Here is a 25526-nt window from a genome sequence, read left to right as displayed (position 1 = left end):
TCGGTAATGCCCCCCTCCTCGGGTTCTATTGCTTTAGTAGTGGGGGCTGAATTATCACTTTAGTCACTACTCATCCATGTCCTCCTGCACAACATTAGTCATTTTGTCACACTCTCCCTTCCATAAAATGAAGGAGCTCAGGCCTGTGTTTCCCTATGCAATGAGACCTAACTTAATGAAAAACACATATACCTCCCAGAACAACTAGCTATTAGTCAAATTCGGTGAGTTCTCCGGTAGCCCCTGACCTATCGTTCCCCGATTCTTGCTGTGTAGACTGCATAAATGTATGTGTTGCAGAGAAAGAAAGTAGAGAGAGAGCGCAAGAAATATACATAAAGACAGAGAAGATAGTTTGAGTGGCAGTAAAAAAGAAGGTGAGCTGTCTGCAGACGTCAGTGGATTGAGCAGTGGGGGAGAGAGAAGCACAGCTAATTGGGTTGAAAGATAGGATAGGCAACTACCACATTTGTAAATGTATTAGATTTGGACGAGCACTTAATTTTCTCACTCCCTATACCGTCTTTCCCCTCTCATATTCTCTCTTTCCTGCTGGCTCATGCCTTCTCTCCCACTCTGCTGCTCCTTCTCAGGGGTTCGAAGCAGTACTAGGACAGCAAAGGTGCAATATAGTTTCGGCAGAATAGCTCAGGGGCAACGCGCTCGTCTTGGAAGCAAGACGACGTGGAGCAACACAGGTTCGGTCCGCGCTTAGAAACCTCTGGGTTTTACGCGCATTATAAATAACCAATCACACGCAACTTGGCACGTGATATTTACTGACTCTTTCTATGTTCCCTGCTTCGCTCGCATGTCCTCTGCTCCCTTATTCTCACCTTTTCTGTGCTGTACAGTATCGTTTAGGCAGCAAATGAGATATGGAATCACATAGCATCCTATATATATCATTCTTTAAAGAGGTCTGTGTGTTGGGAACTATCCATGCACAAAGCCCATACGTGTAGACATCCACATACTGATACCCGGCCTCCCCTCTCAAGCCAAACTCTTCCAAAATTCGTTATAGGGTAAGACGGAGGAAATCGTTTGGATTTCTTTGAAGTGTGTCACAGAGAGTTAATCATCACATACAACACAAGAGGCTGTCTGAATGAATGTATACATTGTTCAAGGTTACAAATGCTTTAATGTTAGGGTGTGTGTTGTAAAACAAAACATGAACACCAAATCTATTGTTCAGTATGTACTTACTGATTCAAACATGCAGCTCTTTTATCATAGACATGGTTGTCAAATATAAAGAGCTGGCTGTCATTCTCATGTTCCCAAAATACTCTATGGTTTCATGCAAACCAGCCAGGACTCTCATTTGTTATTTATGTCCCCTTCCCTCATAGTGTTATTTCTATATAGTCTAACAAAAAATAACGTATATTGTTTTTCTAGGTTTTAATCATGTGCTTTGCTGAGTAACCCAAGTGTTGCATTCTTATTATGACCATTTCTTTACACTAGTAGTGATCATTGCAAAACATTTTAAAGATTTATACAAAAACACTGAGCATGCTTTTACAGCATGAGTCCTCTTTTTTTAGGGGCTTGTTGGAAAAGGACTAAATACAGAGAAGAACAAGAGAGGTTACCAACAAACTACCTTTTCATATCCTCACCGGAGGTTACACACCTGGGGCTCACACCAAATATATGAATATATTTAATATTTAATATTGTGTCCTGAAGAAAGCCTTACATATACGACTAACCAATACAAAAAATAAGGAGAAGTCGGTGTGGGATCAAAAAATACTAAGGCTGGAAACGTATTGTGCACGTCGACACAAAGATAGTGGGGACGTTTTTTAGCAAAACTAGATCAGGCTATTTTGAAGTCACCCATTGTGTCACTAACACCACTACTGTTGATTTTCAAGTATTTTGTGAACACAACACAAGTCTCTTTTATTTGTGTTTTTTTTATGTATAATGCGTTTTGTAAATATGACCAAATGGTCTGTTTTATCAGAAAATATAATAAATTGATGAACTATTTGTGCTAAAATTGAGCCTACCATCTCTTTTTTTTTTATGCATCAATTAGTTTCCAAGAAAACTTTAAATGCATACTGAAACCAAGATTTTCTTACAAAAACGTGAAATTACATCAATTATATATAGGGAGGAAAAGTAATAAAGATAAAAAAGTGTAGCTAAGTATCCAGTTTTGTGAAAATTTCTCTCATAAAGTTCAACAGTGCCAAGGTCCTGGATACTTTTCCTCCCCTTCTTAAGATTGTCTACCTCTCTTGCAAGGATAGAGTAGTTAGTTTTTGGAAGTGCGACCCTAGCCATTTTTCTCTGGGCCTAGATAAGGTAACACAGTTCATCACCAAGTGCTGTAAGGTTTCAGTCTCCAGCCCACAGCAACGACACAACAAACTAGGTTGCACCTCCTTTTTATTTCTTCTCCCTAGAACTTCTCTAGTGTGGAGGAGATTTAATCGGAATTTTAAAAATCGGTCCCTTTCCATGCTTGAGGGAAATTTATCGAGATACGGGTGCACGGTGCCTCTGTGATAATGCTCGTCCATGCCCCGGGTTATTGATGAAAAGGCACTAAGTCTGTCCAAGGTGGCTGTCCAATCCCAGTCCAGGAGTTTCCTCTTTACCGTGTGCGGATTTAGCACAAGGTTTTTAGGTTCCAGGGCTATAAGTTTCAAAATTTCTGTGCAGATTGACTGCCACTTGGTTAGAGCCGGGATCAGTTTTCTTGTCATGGCTTCATTAATGGCCAAGAAACCACTTCTTTCCTGTGGGTGCAGACATTTACCAAGGAGTGTCAATGATTTCCAAGCCATGGATACGTAAAGTGAAGATAAGCCCAGTTCTTTACGGACACTTTCAATTGGGATCGATGGCGGTAGACCCAATGCTCTTTTCCAAAACAGGCCTTCCAACAGTCTCCAAACCTCTGGAGTGAGGAAAAAGTTTGCCTCCGCCGCATAGGTCAAAATGGGCGAGACTTTCAGTTTATAGAAGACAATCAGTGGTCTAAGGGAGAAGGAGCAGTATCGTCGTTTAATTAACAGAGCTTGAGAAGCTAAGTTCGTGACTTTACTTCTAAGTCTTTCGATACCCGGACCATCTTGGATACTGTTGTTTAAAGTTACTCCAAGGTATACCATGGTTGAGACCACTGGTACCACTTCCCCCGACAAGAACCACCTTAGGTTTTTAACGCCCATGATGGGACCTAGCCTCAGGATCTGTGACTTCTTCGGATTTATTCGGAGGCCATTACCTTGTATATACAACTCAAGTGCCTTTAGTTGGCGCTGTAATCCAACCGCGGTCTGGTCTAATAGCAGGAGGTCGTCCGCAAACAACAACCTTCCCACAGGAGTCCCCGCGATCTTAGGGGGGAAACATCTCACTGCTTCAAAGGCTTCCTGCATGTCGGATATGAAGAGACAAAATACCGCTGGAGCCAACCGACAGCCCTGTTTCAGCCCATTCGTGGCCTCCACACTGTTTGAAAGGTTGCCCTGTCTGTCCAGCCTTACTTTAAGGGTTGTCCCAGTGTGCAGTGCTTCCAAGGGTTCTCTTAGGTTGTTCGGACAACCCCATTTCCTCAATTTTTGCCATAGAATACAACGGTCGACGGAGTCGAACGCCTGTTCCAAATCTATGGACGCAATTTAGATGTTTTTGTAGCTTTTCTCCTTGACCAGGCATTTTAATATATTTATGATAAGAACATTTAGGGATGTCCCTATGCCCTTACGAAAACCTGATTGCCAAGGGTCCAAGTGATTTGTCGACCAACTCCAATCGTTTAGATGTTTCAGGATTAATGCTGCAAAAATTTTGCCACGACGTCCAAGAGGGCAATTGGTCTGTAGTTCGTGGGCACAGACCTATCTCCCTTTTTGAAAATCGGCACGATTATGGACGTCGTCCACGATTTGGGTAACTTTTTTAGTCTCATTATATCGTTGAACAATAGCTGCATAAATGAGGCTCATTTTTCCGGGTCCTTTTTAAGGATCTCATTAGTAAGGCCGTCCGGACCTGCAGCTCTTGAGGAGTTTGATTTTTTAATTAGGTCTAGGATGTCTTGTTTTCCAAATTCAATGGCCCAGGATTCGTCGGCTGATAACGGTATTTGGGGACCACTTTTTGTCCCCTTGGAATAAAGATTACGAAAGTGGGTTTCCCATACTGTTGCTGCTATGGGATTCACCATCTTGGAGTCCGGAGGGGTATTTATTTCGTTGATCAATTTCCAAATACCAGTGATGTTTTTAGTAGACAACAGTTCTAGCATTGTCTCACTGTCTTGTTACACCAGTTGATGTTTATGTTGCGTGATCCAATTCCTATAGTTGTTTCTGGATTTTTTATACAGGAATAAATCAACTGGTGCACTGGTTTTAAGAAATCGCCTCCTGGCTTTTCTTACAGCCTTTTTTTTTGTCACTACTTGGTGATCATAAGTGTGCCGAGTACATTGGTGACTACCCCTGGCAGCCGCCTTTGTTCGAAAGATCTTCAGTACTTCAGCATATTCGATCAGTTTCGAACCTTTGTCTTTAATTAAAGAATCCAACACCAGGCTCGTCTCTTTTCTTCCCATACGTAGTCTGTTTCCCCCCGGAGTTATCTCAAGGGGCTGATTTGGTAAGTGTTTGGCTGGTATAAGGAGGGACTTGTCCCAAGCCTCAATTACAAGTTCCAGAATGTTGTGGTCACTCTGGATCGTGGGGACCACTTTCAACGATGTTAGATTTCCAAAGAGAGTTTCTGATACAAAAATGTAATCCAGCGTGCTCGTTTGATTGGCCCGTTTCCAGGTTGGAGCGGCCGATTGGTCGCCCGACAGGTTCCCATTGACCATATGGATGTTCCTAGCTGAGAGTTCCTTCTCCATGTTTATTCCTCTTATTATGTTTTTAGAGGCGGTCAAAGGCACAAACTCAATCTTCTTCTGATTCTTATCGTAGCATTCCATATTGAAATCGCCACATAGAAGGATTTCGAGTTTCGGGCACTCAGTCCTAGCATCGTCTATAGCTTTCATGAGGACTTCCATAAATTTTTCTTCTTCTCGTGCTTTTGGACCCCAATATACATTACATATTAGGAGCTGCCAGTCTTGGGTTCGTAGTGAAGATTTTGTCATAGATGAAATCCTCATGAGTTGGATCCAAGGATTCCTGTTTACTGATGAAAGCACTTTTAAGCCACTGGTGCGCTTTACCCCTACCAGGAGGCCTGCACTCGGTCTCCCTTTCAAGCCCTTTATTGCGGGATTTAGGAATAGCTCGAACCTATCCAAGAGGGGAAGATCACACAGCCAGGTTTCCTGCAGGCAAAAGACATCGTAAATTGTCAAATGTACTAATGAATTTCCGAGGAGGTGCGAGTATCCCCTTGTGTTCCAACTCATGATTTTTAGCCCTTTTGACACGGGATTGAGTTGGGCGCTCCTGGGGCACTGATGGCGTTATGATTTGGCGGATAGGGCCCCTGCTAACCAACTCCAGTCCTCTGAGCTGTTCTCCAGGGTCAATCAGGCTTTGTCTGGTTGAGTGCGCACATGGTCTTTTCTGTTGTCCACCTCTCGTATGCCCCTATCGCTCTTACCAATTTTCGCCTGCTGTTCCTTTTTGAGTTCGGTGGAAGAATTTAAGGAGTTGCTTAATGTGTGTTTCGGGTCTTTAGGACTTACACGTTCTAGACTGGTCCCCTCCTCCAACTCCTTTAGCATGAACCCACATAGATTGAGTTTAGGACCCAGCTCCAAAAGTGAGGTTTTGATGTTTCGATCACCTGTGTGAAGAATCACACTATCATGACGCTGTTCGTTGTGAAATTCAATCCAGTCTATGTCCCTAGATTTTAGGTGGTCAGGGTAGTCCAGGGAATGCAGGAGTCTCATAACATTTGCCCGATTCATAATCAGATTGTCTTCGTAACCCAGGGTTCTTTCCAGTAGCACTCTGTAGTGTGCTGGGGCGTTGTGTATCTCAGACCCTTTGTGAACAGTCTGGTTAGAGAGTCCTGATACTAGCTTGTTCTCTATATTTTCCGCCCATGATACTGTTCTTCTAATCCCCTTTATCGTATCCGTACGATCTCCTTTATGATTATTGACTTCCGAAAGTTTCCGGACCAGGAAGTTCCTCCTGTCTTCCAATGTTACAAAGTCCAGGGGGCTAAGTGTCTGCAGAGCCATACTTCCTTTTTCCAAGGAGCAGGCCTTGTCTTCTCTCCCAGTGTGCACTCTAGATTCCCACTTGAACTTTTTGACTAAGTCCGCTTTCGGCACCGACAACGTTGGTAATGAGTGCTTTTTAAAGATTAATTGTCGCTCCGCCCGATCTTTAAACAACAGACCCTCCGTCACCCCTTTGTACTCAACACCTCTGCTTTTATTTTGTACTTCAGAGTCGTCATCCTCAGTTCCACTTTCTGTGTTGGATGTATTTGTTCCCAACTTCTCCTCCCATGAGGTGTTCATGTCCGAGTAAACAGATAAGTCCATAAGGGAAATATCAATGTTTTCGTTCTCCCTCTCGCTGACCAGCGGGCGACAAAGCTCATCTGGGCTCACATTTTGTGGGAGGGCGGGGGAATCACCGATTTTCTTTGATGGTCTGTCGTGAATCAATGCTTTGGGGGGGAGGGTCAGATTCCTGGGGAGAGTTAGGCCACTAACGATTTTAGATCTCGCTGAAGGTTTCCTTGTATTCAAAGGCCCCTGTCCTGTAGGTTTTTCCGGCAGCATAGGGGTCTTCCCGTGATTTCTTTCTCCTTTCTTGTTTACTTTGAGTTGACCTGTCTCTGCAGGGGAAAGGCCTGTTTTAGGTCTCCTAAAAAGATCGAACACTTTAATAGTATTAGTTGATTCTGAAGCCTTGGGTGGATCCACTATCACCTGCGGCAGGGTGTTTGTTGCAGTGGAGGTCACTGGACGACCTTCTTTAGGGGCAGGACCACTTTCCTTCGTTGCGGGGACAATCGGCCACACGGTATTGTCCGTGTTAGTAGAGGCATCCATGAATTTTAATAGAGGGGTATCTACAGGAGAACTCTTAGGGGACGGTACCACCTGAGGTTTTGTAGTTTGGGCCGGGATATCAAGATCCATCACGTGGCCCCCCACTCCCCCATGCAGAAGACTTAGCCTTTCCGATCTCCTTGTTTCTTTTTCCTTTATAATCGGCTCAATGATGCTTTTCAAGATTTCAGTTGTATGTTCATCATTTTTTTCCAGTTTCGACTGGATTGCTGTAACAAAGCCTTCAATGAAGATCATTTTGGAGTACAGCATAGCAATTGTTGTCGAGTGGTCCCGAAGCTGATCATTTTGCGTCTCTATGAGTTTCATAAAGGGGGCCATTACAAGGGAAAAAGCTGTAACCATTCCGGGGTCGATTTGCGGGTCCTTTTTAGAAGAGTCATCTACTTGGATAGATACCAGGACAGACAGAAGGTCCTCATCTGTAGGTGATGGTTGTCTTCTTTGCCGTTTGCTCGGAAATGGAGCTTGCTGGGGAAAGACTCCTTTGTGGAATCTTTGAGGGGGACCCCCAGATACGATTTTATTTGCTGTGGCAAATTGCCCCCCTCTTTTATTTAAAAGTGCGCCCTTGCGCTCGGGGGCTGTGGTGTATGACCCCCAAATGTCCGTTTGATGGTGACTAAGCCGTGACGTAGAGTAGTCCTGGAAGCGGCCTTGGGGAGTCGCCTTGTTTTGCTGGTCCACACTAGAAAGGTCCGGGCAGATTACAGTATTCGCCAGGGAGATCCCAAAGGGTTTCCAACCTTTGTCCGGTCCTTGTGCATAGAGCTGACCTCCCTTGGACCCATTGAGAGTACCAAAGACAAAGGGGTTCGCGTCTAGAGGGGGTGTTAACCTTGGAGAACCCATTGCATCACCGGGGGCCGGACCCAAGTCCTTTAATGCAGGAGGGGTGAAATTTGGGGGGGTCAGTTTGAGAGAGGCCTCCCGCAGAGTTTCATTGGGGGACGGACCTAACAATGGATCCTTACTCAGTCCCGTTTCTTCCGTGACCACCGCTCTATTTGGGGTTGAAAAAGTTCCATTTTCTTTTGGTGGGCCCGGAGTTTGTAGAATTTGTGGAGTTTGTAAGAGATGTTGAAGATGTGAGTGAGCAACTTCTCTTTCCCCTACACTCGATCCCTTCCACTCCCCCTCTCCCGTGTTTAGTTGCAAAATGTTTTCGTGTGAAACTGTGGTGCTTGTAATGGCTACTTCGGGGTAGAGGTCCCCCATTGTCCTGAGTGGAGGAAGTTTGGGGGCCGGGGAGCCGACCATTGTCCGCAGATAAACGGTTGAACCCGAGCGGACTGGCTGGGATTTCAGGGCAACTTCCAGTACCGTGTAACACAAGTCTTTTAGTCAGTAGTGCGGTGAACCCTTGTAGTACACTCCCGTACCAGTAGAAACAAGCAGGGAAAAACCAGTGAGTATAATTCACAATGTTACCTTCCTGCCTTCGTGCCTTCCTGCTGCAAACTGCCAGAGACTGCACTTCGCCGCCCTTCGAGAATGTGCACAGTTTTTGCTGTTAACCGTGCATGAACAACCATCCGTTGGGCAGGAGCCAATCTTACTGGTGCACCCCAGTGCGCCCAACAGCCGCACAACAGCCGATGGACTTGACTCCTGTCGGGCTTAACGCCGCGAGGGTGAATGGGCCTGCTTTTTGGTGGTGAGATGGCTCACGTGGCTTGTCACGTGCTTAGGGCAAGCTCCGCCTCCTCCAGGAAGCGAGCTATCCACGGCAAGAGCCCCTTGTCAGCTCGCAATGCCGGAAAGGAAACGACAGAAAGAGCAAACGTTTCCACTTCAATAAACAGTTCTCCTTTTGCAACAACACATCTCTTTATATTTGTTAAAAGATTGATGGTTTGTGAATACATGTTTTTGGTGTGAGCCCCAGGTGTGTAACCTCCGGTGAGGATGAAAAGGTAGTTTGTTGGTAACCTCTCTTGTTCTTCTCTGTATTTAGTCCTTTTCCAACAAGCCCCTAAAAAAAGAGGACTCATGCTGTAAAAGTGTGCTCAGTGTTTTTGTATAAATCTTTTTGGACAACCCTTTGGTTGGTTGAGCACTCTCCTAAATTATTATGGAAAATGTGCACATATTATCGTTTACTGATGATATACATAAAAAATGTTTGGATCTGCCGTCGATTTTGGTGACCCCAGTCGCGGGCCCCACTCCTCCACAACCTGTGATCCCTAGTGATATTGATTTGTTGACACAAAAAACTAAGAAACTGATTCGAACTCAATCGCATGGCCAACTTATGATTGAATACTTGAAAGCAGGAGTGATCCCTGAAGGCCTTCAAGTAAAAAACATACATAGAGTGTTTCTAGAGAATCCGAAATTCATTAAAGGATTTAGTGGTGTTGGAAATAAATGTTCCCGCGATTGGGTGATCCTAATAATCGAGACAGCAGAAGAAGAAGGGAAGAAACAGAAAGAAGAACTAGATTCCCTTGAAGCGAAATAAAAAGAAGAATCAGTCATTCCTGATATCAAATCTAGTTTGGAAAAAATTAATGACGAAATGGCAAAATTTAAAACTCTAACGTTGGACAAAAAAGTGTGGAAACTAAACTAAAGAAAGACATCGCAAACTATAGAGAAGAAATCACATATCCGTATTTGGTCTCGGGATTTTTTCAACAATACAATAATAGTCAAAACAATCGAAAAGGCCAAAATAGATTCCAACGTAATAAAAAGTTAGTTACTTTTTCCAATTCGTCCAACAGCAGTGACTCTGATTCGACTCAGAGTGGCCAAAATACAAGTGGGGCACCCACACCACATAGGGGTCCACAGAACCAATTTTTCAACAACGGGGGAACCGTGGAAGAAACAGACCATGGAACCACCATCCAATGCGAACCCGACAGTGGGTGCCGCCTCCAACTTGGTAAATCCCATCTTCAACTTGAGCACACATATTCTTACATCTGCATCGAAAATAAAATTCTCCGAGAAACAAAACTCCTTTGTGAACAAAAGAATCGGTATAAAGACAATTTATCAAAACCAGACGGACTGCTCTCAAAAGTCTTGAAAATAACCCTGTATTTGTCATAAAACCTGCCGACAAAGGGGGGGGGGTATTGTCCTGTGGGACAGTAACCTATATAATTCAGAAGTGGAAAAACAACTCGGTGATACATCACTTTATAAAAAGATACCATGTGACCCAACTCCTGTGATTCTGGAGGAAATAATAAGCCTGATGACACATGCCCAACTACAAGGGTGGATCAATGATGACGAAAAGATGTTCCTCATTAACAAACAATCAGTTATTCCAGCATTCTACTGCCTACCCAAAGTCCATAAAAGTTTAATTTCTCCTCCTGGTCGCCCAATAGTCTCGGCTATTGGTTCATTATTAGAACCCTTGTCGGTCTATGCTGACGTTTTCCTCAGGCCTTTTGTGAACAAAATGAAATCATTTGTTCAGGACTCCACGATGATTGTAAAAATTCGAGATGAGTTAAAAATGGAAACACAAGATTTATTGGTCACACTAGATGTGACGTCCCTATATACCAACATACCCCAGATTAAATGCGTAGAGGTGATGAATAACTTGTTGGAAACACGTGACGACAAATGTCCTCCGTCAGCTTTCCTTGCTGAGTGCATTCATCTTGCACTGACTAGGAATTTTTTCATATGTAAGGGAGTTTTCTAGCAACAACTGCACGGCACAAGTATGGGGGCGACTTTCGCCCCTGACTTGGCCAATTTGTACATGAACAATTTTGAAATCACACACATTTATGTGACGGAGAATCCATATTATGAGAAAATAAAGGCTTGGCATCATTACATAGACGACATTTTTATGATTTGGCGAGGCACTAAGGATGAACTGGCGGTGTTCACCATATTGTTGAACACAAGAGAAGCATCTATACAATTCACATGTGATTCAAATGAAGACGAAATTCCTTTTCTAGATCTGTCCATTCGGCGAATGGCTGATAATAAGGTGGGACCGAGTTTGTATAAGAAACCTACTCAAAAGAACACCCTACTAGAATTTAACAGTTACCATCCAGAATCACTAAGGGAAAAATTACCGTTTGGCCAGTTCCTCCGTATCAGGCGGAATTGCTCTGATAAGGTTGATTTCATAAACCATAGTCAGGTTTTGAAAAAGAACCTAAAAGAGAGAGGATACCCTTCTCACATCATTAGAAGGGCCTATAAAAAGGCTGCGAATATATCAAGGTCAGATTGTCTATCAAAACAAACTACGACTACTCTTGACAAAATCACCTGTGTGTCCTCTTTTACACCGATTAGCAACGATCTAAGGAAAACCATTCTAGCTAATTGGAAAATGATCAACACAGAGGATTTTAGTATTCCTCCTCCTTGTTTTGCATTCAAACGGCTCACCAACATCAGAGATAAACTGGTCCACACCTACCCAGTGTCCAAATCTAGCCCAAATGCACAATCTACACTGTGGCAATTACCTCCGGTAATAGGACATTTTAAGTGTGGGAAGTGTAATATGTGCCAATTCACAAAGAACATCAAAACCATCGATTTGAAAAGCATAAGTTGGAAACTAGATTCCTTTAGTAATTGTGCCACCAAATGGGTTATATATTGTATTACATGCCCATGCGGACTCATATACATCGGTAAAACAAAACGTCCGGTGCGTACAAGAATTGGAGAACACCGGGGTTGCATTAAAAACAACACGGTGGATAAGCCATTGGTAGAACATTATAAAAAAATGAAACACACACACAATGACATCTTTTGGTGTGTATTGCAAAAAATGGACTATCACCACGTGGGGGGGATCATGACATGAAACTGCGTAACTTGGAACAGAAATGGATATATAATTTGGACTTGGTCAAACACGGTCTAAATTTATATATTGAATGGGGTCTCTTTCTGCAAAAATAACACACATAATGTGTGGGTGGACACATAGTGATATGCTTAAAAAATAGGGCCATTGTTTGTTGTAACCATCGTTTGTTGTAATAATTATAGTGAGGAAATACAGCTGTGTACGTTCTTGGCAAAATAAATCTGCCACTTATTATATTATAGCATAACCTGGTCTATATTGCCCCTTTCAAACATGTCCGAAATGAAAGCAGACTGTTTCAGCCTCCAGTTCCATTATTGTCACGTGACTCGCCAAATAACACGTAATGACGACAAAGTGTAACAATACGCTTTTTTCTGATGCCGGTGGAAACCATTGAGGCGTAAGGAAAATGATGTGGAAGTGAAACGAGATACAACTTGCATTCATAACGTAACTCGCTATCACATAAAAGCAGATAGTTAAGATCTGAGGTCAGATTAGATACCGATGAGTAATGGGGTCCGCGCACGTTTTTCTCCATTTCTCTGAACATTAGGGTCGGGCGGCAACAAATATCTGCATCCTGTATTTGTGTGGGAGAAACGAGACTGCGGCAACGCAGAGCCCGGCATTTTGAAACACTACTGGTATGTGCGATCACTCGTATTTTTCACTGTAGTGCTAGATGACCCAATATGATGTGTAGTTACCTGATAGTCTGTGTATAAATATGTATGGGCTCAGATTTCTCTGAGCTTTTCCTTTGGTAAATCACAGTTTCATTCTGGTTCTATTTTCAAAGGACAAAAGTTTTGACTGCATTTTGGAAGCCGTGTTTTGAAGTGGCAACTGACACAATTGTCCGTATGAGTTACTATGGCTGTGACTACGCAAAGACCGGCATTTTGAAGCAGTGCTGGTATGTTTTGCTTAAATTGGAACTTGTCCTTCTGGTATCTCATACTTATTTGTTGTAAAGATCATTACGTGTTGCAGTAAGACCGCCCCGGGTTTTTCCCTTTTTTTTTGTCTTTAGTCAAACGTTTGAAAAACAGCTGTGTGAATAGCCCAGTAAAGTCGTGTTTGAAGTTACAAACAAGCGAGTAAAAATAGGTATGTTTTTCGCTCTCCCTTATATTTAATAAATGATACACTTAGTAATATGAGCTCGAAGAAATGAAATTAGTTTTTTGTGATACGACAAGCTAAATAATGAGATTGTGTGGCGCCAAGCAGCTAATGTTAATACATGGCTCTTTTTGTGTGCCCCTGATGTAATCACACCCACCAAAAGAGATAGAGAGGTAAAACATAGGTTCTCTGCCATGTATGCATGTACAAAAATAATAATTTGGCTCTTTTTTGCTATTTTAGATTTCTTTGAAGTAATGTATGTTGTTCAGTGTTTTTTCGATATTTCGAGACATTGCACATTTGATTGTGTAACATCCTGTACTTGTGAATATTGTGTCCTGAAGAAAGCCTTACATACACGACTAACCAATACAAAAAATAAGGAGAAGTCGGTGTGGGATCAAAAAATACTAAGGCTGGAAACGTATTGTGCACGTCGACACAAAGATAGTGGGGACGTTTTTTAGCAAAACAAGATCAGGCTATTTTGAAGTCACCCATTGTGTTACTAACACCACTACTGTTGATTTCCAAGTATTTTGTGAACACAACACAAGTCTCTTTTATTTGTGTTTTTTTATGTGTAATGAGTTGTGTAAATATGACCAAATGGTCTGTTTTATCAGAAAATATAATAAATTGATGAACTATTTGTGCTAAAATTGAGCCTACAATCTCTTCATATTTGTTAAAAGATTGATGGTTTGTGAAAACATTTTAAAGAGCCATATAACAAAGTTAGCACAATTAAATGTCCTTTTTTTTAATAGCTCAATTTTGTTGTGAATAGAAATCATTTTGTTCGTCTTTCTGGGCTCAGCAACACTCAGATTAAAAACAATATTTTTCTTCTGTGAGCACCAAGGAAATGTTTGAGACACACAAAGGGACCCATTTTGGAGTCCCCCGGAGAGTATTTGGTGGTGCTACAGACGGACATAATGTTGTTACGCCTGTCTTAACATCTCCATTCACGCTCCAGGGGATTTCCATTGTTTTTGAATGCGGACAGCGGGGGGCGCAACAGGAGTTTACCACCCGCCTTCAAAAACATTTTGATTTTATTCAATCAATCAAATAAGTTTATTCGCATAGCTAGATCCATTAAACTCACAAGCATATACAATTAAAATAAATATTCGTTTTAGAAATTACAACACATATTTAAAAATCTATCTTGAGAATGCCCAGTATTCACAATAAAATCAGTACAGCACAGAAATAAAAAGATTTACCATAACATGGTTAAAACTTCAATGTTTGCCTAAAAAGCCCTTTCTCAGTTGCATGCCCTTTTCAGATAGCACAGGAGGGCCCAAGCTATTAGTGCTGTGTCGGCAGTCAGAAGTAAGAGTAGAGCCGGCCTGTATAGGCGAATGTCAAAATGCTTAACAATCGGCAAGATTGTGGACCTTCTCACTTCCTTATATGCCAGACAAAACAGCACAAAGTGCTTCAGGTCTTCAATTGCTGCCTCACTTGCCGGGCAGCTGGAGTTATTGGGAAGGCCAGACATCTTTGCAATGTTTCCTCTTAGTTGCAAGCAGTCAAACCTAGCCCTCGTAATCCACTACCTTTCTCGCTTTTTCATATTCATAAGAAGGTAAGGCTGAATCTCGTTCATCCTGCTTATCACTGCATGATTTCTATCTGAGTTAGGTACAAATTCTGTGCTCTCCCTTTTTTCCTTCATCGTCCGATACAAAAGCTGCTTAAAATCTTTCACCTGACTGTTGGACAGCAGTTTGTCGATCGGGGGAGGGTAGGGATGTTACTGTTAGACAGAGACTCTGTAACAAGGGCTAGCCAAGGGATTTTGCACCACTTGTTCTTCCCCATAAGGCTCCTAATAACAAAATGGCACAATATAGCTCACTGGTTTGCCCACAGACGGAGCCAATAAGTACTTGGGGCTAGGGCTCATTGGTCTTCCCAAAACTCCATCCCCAGTTCCCTATGGACTGAGACACAGGGGGAGAAGCACAGGAGTCCCAATAGCTGTCAAAAAACGGGTTTTCCTTCACCTGAAACTCCACTGCGTTCGTGTATCCCCATAGTGGTGCTCCATACAAAGTGTCTGCCTTAGTCTGGGTCGCATAAACCTTTAATACCAAGTCCAAAGGTTGGCCTTGGAAGCGTGACAAGAAGCGGGAAATACCACCCAAATGCTGGGTCATATACAAGGATTGTTTGTTTACGTGGGCACTGACGCCCAGATAATCACATTCCTTCACTCTAGGAATGGATTCCCATTGCACATCATGGGGCGCATCTTTGCAGACCTCTTTTTCCCTACACACCCCATTAGCGCGGACTTGGAGGTATTGATTTTCTTTTTAAATGTGTACATCAAAAACAGGAAAATCCCTTGAGACAGTAATAATCAACTCCCTTTTCATCCACTACCCCAAAAATCACTCCTTTGATGTCTTAATACTTTTCACCCATCCCTCGTTACCACCCTCCTCCCTCCCTTAAACTTTGTCTTGTGCAACATAAGATTAACCAACCTGTAAACTATCAGTTGTGACCTGGTAGAGAATCTTACCACTTGCTTATGAATAATATCTTTGGCCGCCTCTTGGGAGGCGTTCTCGCTCTAGGGATCTCATCTGGTTGAAGTAATCCCTTCAGGGGGTGGAATTCATCACTTTCTATATGAGCCATTCAATATCACCATTCCATAACCTCTTATTAAATACCACCTCTTATTCCCTAGCACTTCAGGTATCTTTCCATACATTCACCCCATGTCCTCTCATGAGGCACTGTCTTTCCATGAAGTGCTGCAGAGCGCTGCAGTTATTTTTTCTATTACGCATATATTCATAGCAATATTGATCCATTCTTTCTTGCCAGGAGTCGTAACACCTTTCAATTTCATAACTAGGCAGGCCCGTGCTGCGAGCAGCAGGGGCGCTGGCACACTGGTCAACCTCCTCAGCTCCCCCTTCACTTCTTCCATTCCAAATAATATCAGGAACGGTGTTTAGATACAGTTTTAACCCACCCCAGCACTTTGTCCCAGAACACCTCTATATGCGGGCATCCACACCACATATGCTAGTAGTCGGCCCTTTCCCCACACAATTGCCAACACATGGGGCTCACTGACTGAACCATCTTCGAGAGCCGGACCGGGTCATATTGCCATCTATGGAGAAGCTTTATGGTGTGTACTTTGTACTGAATAGAGATCAGGTCCTCGGGGACCCTTCACACAGTCTCCCCCATAGCCCCGGGTCTATTACTCTCTCCATATCTCTTTCCCATCTCTGTCTCAGCTTCTCTGTGGACCCCTTGTTAGGGAGAATTCTCTGTTTAGGCTGAATTTCCTAACCTAGTGAATCCCCCAGCAGCTTTGCTGGATTTCTGGATTTTGTTTTTTTCCATCCTGCCAAGAGTGAGACTCTTTTCTCCCACTCTTGGACATGTATGTGTGTAATTCCTTTGAAATGTCAATGTGTTCGATGGGCTATGGGGTCTTTTACTCCATAGGGTCTCATATGTATTTCTATGTGTGGTACACCGCACCCTACGTGCCGTAACACGGGGGCGTCCTAGCGGATCCCCCACCATAGACTCCATACCCGGGGACTGACTACTGTCTCCCCGGGCATGTAAAGTCACCATTGGCTTTACTAGACCTAAATTTACTAACAGAACTAGTACAAACCATCTTATTGTGGACGTACTAGTAGGGGTAATTCGATTACTCCTGGATCTGTTACTCGAGGGGGCACTGTCCCGTCCCCCCTCGTTGAGTTTTGGCTGGTGGCAGTGGAAACTACTTGTTATGTTCGTCCCCGAACATAACCCTATAGGATTCGTCCCATTTTTGGGGATTGATACTTTTTCTCATTAATCTCTAACGTACCACCGATCTACTTATCTTAAATAGGTTTATCGGGTGGTATTTTCTGCCAGAACTCGGTTTGTAAAATGGCGTCTGTCCTAAACCAAAGGTCGAGCCCTTTGTTCCACTTTTGGCTGGCTCTGTACAGAGACCCTCCAAAGTGGTGTCATTCTGTCTGGGTTACCACAGGGGTGTGGGAGGGGGATTAGGCACCCTGGACCGAGTTGCCTTGCCAACTCCGGTCACACTCTGGAGTGATTGGCCCAGGTGGTGAGCCTTCCCGCTCACCACTTAGCATGTGTTGATTGACAGCTAGGCTGAATGAATGGGGGTTTTCTGCATAAAAGCAGGGCTTTTGGGACTGGATCTTCAGAAGTCACCACGGACCTAAGAATCCGACGAGGGTAACGCTGAGCCGACCTGCACGACGACACCTCCGGTGGAGCCCTGCGGAACCGACTCACCACTTCCCGACGACAGAGGAGATCTCCCTGCCGGAGAGTCTCTTCCCCTGACTGGTGGGAACAACCAGTCCCCTTTGCTTTTTATTCGCCTCAGGACGCAGTGGTCGAATTGCCCATGCAGAGCACCTCGGCAACCGGATAGCCACTACCACTGAACCGCGACCAAAAGGTGGTGCCTTGTGACGGAGCACTCCGCGGCTGGTCTCTTCCCTGGTGGTGCACCGGACTTCATTTTCTTCGACGACGAGATCATCTCTACTCTTGGCAAAGACCCGACGTGCATCCACCACCAGGAACAACTGCCCCCGCTGGAGCTGCCCTCCACAACAAGGTACCGTGTCCGCCTGGCTTCCCTTTCGATCGGTTCGAGTGAGGTGTCTTAATCCTCTCCGTTCCGGTGGGTCGCCTCCAAGCTTTTCTCATTCTTTGTTCTGAACTGGTTCAACCTACCGATAACAATTTGCGATACAGACTTGAATGCATCTCCACTAGAGACTTTTTGGGACATCGCGCCTTGCCTCTCTCCGAGTAGGCCTGGCCTCTGAACTTTACGATCTATTGTGATTCTTGCCTTCCTGCCTTGCATTGTTTTCCGCTAGGATCGAACTGTGTTGATTTCATAACCTGCCTATCTTTTTCTCTCCCGTCCTAACTAATATTCGAGTGTCATCTGGGTTGAGGTATACACCTCTGTCTGAAAATAAGTGGTACCGGTAGAACCTAGAGTTGTCGATATTGCTAGGGGGATTGATCGTCTACTTCGTAGAGTAATTGTGTTTGATTTGTTTGCCGTGATTTGCCTTAGTGTTTTTCATAGACGTTTTGTTATAAATAAATACCTTAATATCTTTACACTAAGCCTCGTTGCGTGTTTGCTTATCTTGCTGTGAAGAATTGCCCTATTTTGTATACTCCACATACTGCTCAACTTTTCTTGAGAGAAGTCTGACTGCTCAGCCACAGCTACCACGTGAATCTGTGTGGTGCAGACTGCTACCAAGTAGGTTCACCGCCAATGCCTGTAGTCCTAAATCTTTTGCAGTGGTCCCAGAGGGAACTGCACAGGTTTCCGCCTAACACCCCTTCCCTGCAGTCAGCAGTGCACTTTACATAGCAGAGATCAGGCCTTTTGTTCCACTTCTTTTATCTAAGAGACTCTCAAAGGGAGTGAGGTCTCTCTGTATTACTTCTTTCCATTTTTCACTCGTGAGCACTCCCTTTAACGGAAGAAAGGAGAAAACCGAGAGAGCACCTATACCCAATTCCTTTTCCAGGTCCGTAATTGTTATGAAGGAGCCCGTTTTACAAAGCTGGCCCACCCTCTCAAGGCCCGCTTCGAACCATGCTTGGAATCTCTCAGGGTTTGGGATCGCATCCCAGACACCGGGTGCCCAAATATGGCTAAGGGGAGATGGCCATGTCATCAATCTCTGCATATCCGCCTTCTCCTGCTAAATTTCCCAAATGGTTCCCAATATCGGATAATCCCTGATTCTACGTGGGAGTCTACCTCTTGGGTCCCATAGCCACTCTGCCACTGTGGCAGGAGCTAAAATACGATAGTCCAACTCGACCCACTGAAATTCCTTCTGCATCGTTAGGTGGGGTATGAGGACCGTTAGCTGTGCCGCTTTATAATACAGCTTTAAATTCAGGAGTCCCACCCCCTTTCCTTGGGCAAGGTGAGGACCTCATACCCAATTCTTCCCTTCTTCCCTTGCCACAGAAACTTAAGCATCTCCCCCTGGAAAAAGGACACAGGGACCCGGATTGGAAGCATCTGAAATGCGTATAAGGACATCAGTAGGCAAACCATCTTCAGGGCTTTGAGGCGGGCAAGCCATGATATGGTCAGTTTTTCAAGGTCAGCTCAAAATCCCGAAATGAGGTAAGGGAAATTAGCTTTGAATAAAGCTCCCACCTCCCTCGTAAATTTAATCCCCAGGTGCCTCAATGTGTCCCATTTTACCATTAATCCCACTGGGGCGAATATACCCCTGTCTTTTACCCCGTCCCCCTGCAAAGGAAATAGGACTGACTTGGCCCTATTAATCTTGAAGCCAGATAGTTCTCCGAATTGTTCAATCAGATGGATTATCCCTGGTATCGAGGTTGGGGGGGGTTCCTTATATGCAAGAGCATATCGTCCGCATATAAGGTCACTTTATAATCCAATACACCCACCGCAAGCCTCTCAACTATGGGATTCCCTCTGATTCTTTGAGCTAGAGGCTCAAGGCAAAGTGCAAATAATATTGGAGAGAGTGGACAGCCCGTTCTCGTGCCTCTACATAGGGCAAACCAGTGGGAGTACCCACCATTAACCACCATGAATGCCATTGGGGACGTGTACTCCTCCATTACTCCCCTTCTAAACCTGGCACCCAAGCCCACCTTTCCCAGAACCTCTTTGCGAAAGCCCCACTATACCCTATCAAACGCATTCTCGGTGTCCACCGAGAGAAGGGTGGGGTCCCCCCATCGCCTGCATCTCATGAATCAGGTGTAAAGTTTTCCTCATCGTGTGCGCCCCCTGTCAGTCCATTATAAATCCCACCTGATCAGAGTGTATAAGGTGCGGCATATATGCTTCCAATCTTGCAGCCAGTACCCTTGTGTTAATCTTAGCATCAATGTTCAGGAGAGAGATGGGGTGGTATGAATCACAGTTTCTGGGGTCCTCCTCATGGATCACAGTTATTAATCGGCGGGAGAAGAACTCTGTCGCCAGAATATCGTTAAAAAGCTCCACCATGTAGGGAAGGAGGGGGGAGATAAATGACTTATAAAAATCTGCTGAGAACCCATCTTCCCGGGGCCTTACCCATCAGTAGTCGCATCACTGTCCTCTTAATTTCATTTGCCGTAATTGGGGCTTCCATTGCCTCTGCCTCCTCCCGGGAAAGCTTCGGCATCTGTGTCCCGGACAAATAGGTCTTAATGTCTCCTTGTCCCGGAATGGCCTCCAATCTGTATACGTTTTCATAAAACACAGCAAATGCTTTGTGAATCCCTTCCGTCCTCAGGTCCTGTGCCCCCCAACGCCTTCCAAGACTACCACCCTTCTCTCAGACCGCTGCGCCCTCAATCTGGCAGCCAATAAAGCATCCGCCTTATCTCCCTTTTCGTAGAACCTCTGTTTCAGGAATTGTAATTTCCTGACTGTCTGACCTTCGACAAGGAGCATAAGCTCTTCCCTTTTCCTCCTCGCGTCCAACACTCTGTTTTCCCTTTCTTCAGTAGCATCCCTCGCCCTCATATCAAGATGAATGATCTCATCCCTCCTATTTTCAATCAACCCCTGCTCCCTTTTTTCCTCGCCCCTTCCCTAATCAGTATCCACCTCCATGTCACCTTCCCAGCCTCCCACACCGTCGACCTGGAGACCTCTCCCATGTTGTTTATTTTAAAATATTCCCCAATTTCAGTGGCCAGTTCCACACGGAGCACCGGGTCCTTCCACAGTGACTCATTGCATCTCCACTTATACCCCTTTTTTGCCAGGCCAAGCCTGTTCAGCTCCACCGTTGCCATGTCGTGGTCCGACCATGCAATCTGGGAGATCTCCACATCCAGCGTCTCCTCCCACAGCACCCTTGAAATATACACATAATCTATCCTAGTGAAGGTACTGTGTGGGGCCTAGTAGAAGGTATACCCCTTTTCGTTTGGGTGACGATGCCGCCATTCATCCTGGAGATTAAAGACCTCCATCATTTCCTAGATCACCCTGCACCCCCTGCCGGGTGGATCCTGTGTCCCAGTGGTTTAACATCCACCCACATGTTAAAGTCTCCACCCAATATTATATGGCCGCAAGCCTCCAACATCAACTTCAGGAGAATTTTCAACAGGAACCGCACCTGACCCTGGTTCGGGCAGTAAAGAGTAGCGAGAATAAAACACACTTTCTGTACGGTACCAACAATTAAGAGAGACCTGCCCTCTTCATCCTCCCAACCTTGGTCACTTTCATTTTAAGCCCCTTCCCAATGAGGATTCCAACCCCCACTTTTCTCAAGGGCCCGGAGCCTCAGTATACCTGTCCCAATCCACCGCCCGGGACCCTACGTGCCCCCCCAGGCATATTTTGTCTCCTGCAGAAACAGCCCATCAAGGCCCGCTCTTTGAAATTCCCTAGCCACTAATAACCTTTTCGTGGGTGAGTTCAAACCCTTGACATTCAACGTTCCCACATTAGGTATGACCAGCCCCCTGAGTTCCTAAATTTACTGCCATAGTATCATCCCACCGTCCACACCTCTACATCCCTCTCCAGACGGCCAAATCCAGAACTCCCCCGATCAGTAAACAATTGAGCTCAACTTCGAGAAAACCCTTTTCCTAACCCATTCCCCACCTCCCGCATCCCCCCCTTCAAAGGCACCAGAAACCTCCTGGTTATCATCACCGGACTTAGATCGACCACTAGCAGGGACCGGCTCCCTCCTGGTCCGGCACTAACTCACCTTCATAACCATTGAGCTACTACCCCCACCACATCAATATGAACCATTTCTTCAAAATCTGCTTGTGCCCCCTGTGGGCCCCACAAGTCCACTTTAACCAGTCATAGAAACTCCAGCCCACCAGGGTACCACCCTGTCTCCCCCACCACCCAGAACCCATTTAAGACCACCTCCTTCAAAGTTAATCACATTTCAGTGTTCCAGGTGTGCTTGAAGTGTTCACCACTGGGGACGCTTTCAACTTTCTGTAATTCCTAGATCCTGGAATGCGTCTCCTTCTCTGCCCTTTGATGCGCCACTGTCTATCTTCGGCCAATCTTTCGCCCTGGTTCTTCTTTTCCTCTGATCCACCCATAAACTCCCTCATGTCTCTGAGAATGTCATCTCCTGTCCTCACCCTATGTTTGTGTCCATCCAGTTCAAAGGTGAGGGAGAACGGGAACCCCCATCTATATCGCACACCCTTCTCCTGAAGCCATTTTGTCAAGGGCACATGCATCCTTCTCCTTGCGAGTTTCAATGAGGATAGATCTTGAAATATTGTTATTCTGGATGTGCCGAAGTCGATTAGGCCCCTCTGTTTTGCTTTCTCTAGAATTTTCATTTTGTCCGCATATTTATTGAACCGGGCCAGGACCGATCTGGGACCCCCAGCAGCACCGCTCATCCGGTGTTTCCTCTCGATCTTAGCATCATCAATTGTGTCATCTCCGAACACCAGTTTCCTGACCTCATGAAGTGTATGTTTCAAATCGTGCTCAGACTCCCCCTCTTTATCCGGGATGCCAAAGAGCCTAAGATTGTTCTGCCATTCTTGGTTTTCCAAATCGTCCATTTTCATTTGAAATTCCTCCTCGCAGCGTTCCATCCGCAGGTCTATTTGTGTTTGAGGGTATCCATGGATGTTTGGTTGTGTTCAACTTCTTCCAACCACTCCTCCATCTTATCTATCCTCTGAGTAATCTTATCAACCCTGCTTCCAATGCCTGCCCTCATATTCCCTATTTCCCCAATCAGGAACACCACGTCATTCTTGGTTGCTGCTGATTCCTCCAATGTAGAAGCCATTTCGCGCTGCCCCAAAGTTTCCAGCCCGGAACAGTTCGGGGTATTTTTGTATGTAGCAAGCTTCAGCTATGGGCCATACACTGCAGCCCCTTTCACAGTGCGTGACCCTCTCTCCTCCCGTTCACCCCTCCGGATGACTGCTGTCGCCTCTTATGTATCCTGATCTTCAAAGCCACCTGCTCAATCTGGGACGTTGTTTCCCTTCCGTGACCCCCATGGCAGGCACACGCCCCAGGTTTGGAGGCCCACACCACTAAGGGCCTATGCAGCTGGGAGACCCCCTTCTCCAGTCTCCACTCTTACATGCCAGCTCAGGAAGAGGGAATGGATTTCGATGGGCAGACCTCGGGGTATTGTTTCGTATGATCGCAGACTCAGCCCTCTTATTTAGAATCCCATCCTGGCTTTGGGGCCTATCCCTTGTCAGCATAGTGGTCCTGTGTCCCTCTCCTCCTCGATTGCAGGACCTCGTGCCAACCTTCAGTTTAATGTTTCGAACTCACCCCGGAATCTGGTTTGCCAGTCACTGTTTATCTGCTGCACCTACACACTGAGCCTGGGGCCCAGAGCGCAGCAAGGAATCCTCACTGAGACTACCTATATCAACAGCTGATGGTCCCAGCCTGCACCAGGGAGGTGGGCACATGCCCCAAGACTGGGGTCCCACACCCCCCTTGCCCTGTATGCAAGGGTCTACCATGACCACCGGAGGTTAGGAGACCCCTCCTCCCCGATTCTCCCCAATGCTCACTGTGGGGGGAACCCCCATGCCGTTGTCCCCTCTGGGTCACTCCTCAGGATATCATTGTGGTCCGGGTCACACCGTGGACTGTGGCTGTTGGTTTCCTCCTATCCCGCCCTTTCCTAAAACAACAATCTGTCATGTCTCTATGGTGGTCATCTGTGCAATTCAGCGCACTTTGAATATTTGCAGGGATGCCCTGTTTCCACTGCAGCCTTACTTTGGTGACAGGGCAACCCCACTTAGGCAAACAAGCTTGGATGTAATGCTTTGAACAAAAACTTTGGTTACTTAATATATTGTCATGCGCCCTTGTTTTTTTAGAGAAAAAAAGACAAATGACCCTTTTCCCTCGTGATTTGTAAGTATTTGATTTTTAATTGGACAAGAATTCGGTATTCCTTGGGTGCCCTATGTGATTAGACATGTTTCGACGATTCCAGCGTCTTTCTCAAATCAGGGCTAATCATGTACATCATTTAGAACAAAACCTAAAAAAACCACAATGGGTATGTGCGAATTACATTGAAAAGTACACAATCATTCAAAAAAGAACCAAGTATAAAGATGGCCATTTTGACAGAGGGGAATAGGGTAGGAGTTTTTGGGGATGATTGGAAAAAGAAAACATTGAATAAATAGAACGAAATTGCAGAAATAAACAAAAGGAAAAGAAAAGAAAAACAAAATCACATGGTTAGTGATTGCAATACATATTTTTCTCTCCATAGTGTAAATGTGCAAGTATTCCTTGATGGGCTGACAAATAGGATAATGTTTTCATTTATCTCCTTACCTAAAGTTGTTGGTTCTGTATTCACAGTATTTAAAATTTTTCAAAAACACTTCACGGGCTTCTGCCCCATTTGCAATTAGGTCATGGGTTAAATCCCTGAAAATAAAGAAACATCATGTGGTTCTTTAGTAACCTTGCATAACATTAAATGATTTTATTTTGACAGTTCGTGCGACCATTCCTTTGTTCTGCACGTTAAGAGGTGACTTATATCCCTATCATACGGGTGAAAATACCAATTTTTATGAAAACAAACTAAGTGCTAAACCTAGTTTTTGTTTTTGCCGGCCGCGGTCCCGTATCAAAAATACATTCATTTATACTGTTTTAACACTCGTTCATAAGTTAATCAGTTAATCATGGCCCATTATTCCTTAGGGTCTCGTATCTGCACGAGTACCCACGTGTATCAACACATGCTGATAGATCCCCCTCGGGAGCCCTCTGGCACGCTTACCTAGTAACAGCGTCGTCCGTACCAAAAAGTCCTACTACGCTTTTCGCCATCTTGCTGTTAATATTAAGTGCTCGGTCGGCTATCTTAGTAGTCCTACTTCTTTTTTCTCTTTGGTGATCGTGTTAGGTGACTATTTTAAATAAAACTGAGTAACTTATAAGGGACATGTTTTTATTAATGAATTACTGGTAAATGAAGTAATTCTCGGAATAAGGGTTAAATTAAAGAACTTATGGTTTAATTGATCGTGAATGTTGAAACGTCTCTCTTAGTCCCTCTTTTCTTTTTACTATCGCGGCCATGACTTGGGCAAACAAAGGGTTTTCAGTATGGGAATTTCATTGCTTTCCCAAAGTTCAATACTAATGTTACTTGAATGTCAATATAAAGTAGAAGTTGAACCCTGGAAATAGAAGTGTTCGTGGTGTTGTGATAAACACAATATAAATAATACGTCAGACTTTTGTATTCGATTTGCCACCAACAAAAATACAATTGTAAATATTAGCAGGTTGCTGCATGTTATTAGTGCAAGTAAAAATAATAATAATAATAGCATATTTTTACATGTTGTTAGTCTAAATATTAGTAATAGCTTATTACAGCATGTTATTGGTGCAAATGTAATTAATAGCATATTGCTGCATGTTATTATCAGTAAAATGTA

General features: G+C 44.4%; 1 long non-coding RNA gene across 2 annotated transcripts in view; it reads right to left on the bottom strand.

Moving 5' to 3' along the window:
- The window catches only part of LOC138471786 (uncharacterized), a 70876-nt gene extending 45945 nt beyond the window's left edge, over positions 1 to 24931 (bottom strand). The window contains exons 1-3 of one of the 2 annotated variants that reach the window (XR_011268510.1): positions 24860 to 24931; positions 24403 to 24498; positions 23966 to 24097 (exon numbers count right to left, since the gene is read on the bottom strand). This is a non-coding gene — a long non-coding RNA (uncharacterized lncRNA). Of the gene's footprint in view, positions 1 to 23965; positions 24098 to 24402; positions 24499 to 24859 lie in introns of those variants that run through there. The other variant, XR_011268511.1, reaches the window with a different exon arrangement.
- Positions 24932 to 25526: the final 595 nt, after the last annotated feature.

This window comes from Ambystoma mexicanum, chromosome 8 (assembly GCF_040938575.1).
Source record: "Ambystoma mexicanum isolate Mex_15411 chromosome 8, UKY_AmexF1_1, whole genome shotgun sequence".
Taxonomy (NCBI): Eukaryota; Metazoa; Chordata; class Amphibia; order Caudata; family Ambystomatidae; genus Ambystoma; species Ambystoma mexicanum.
The sequence above is the reverse complement of the archived record's forward strand: the minus strand, read 5'-3'. Positions and strand labels throughout refer to the sequence as shown.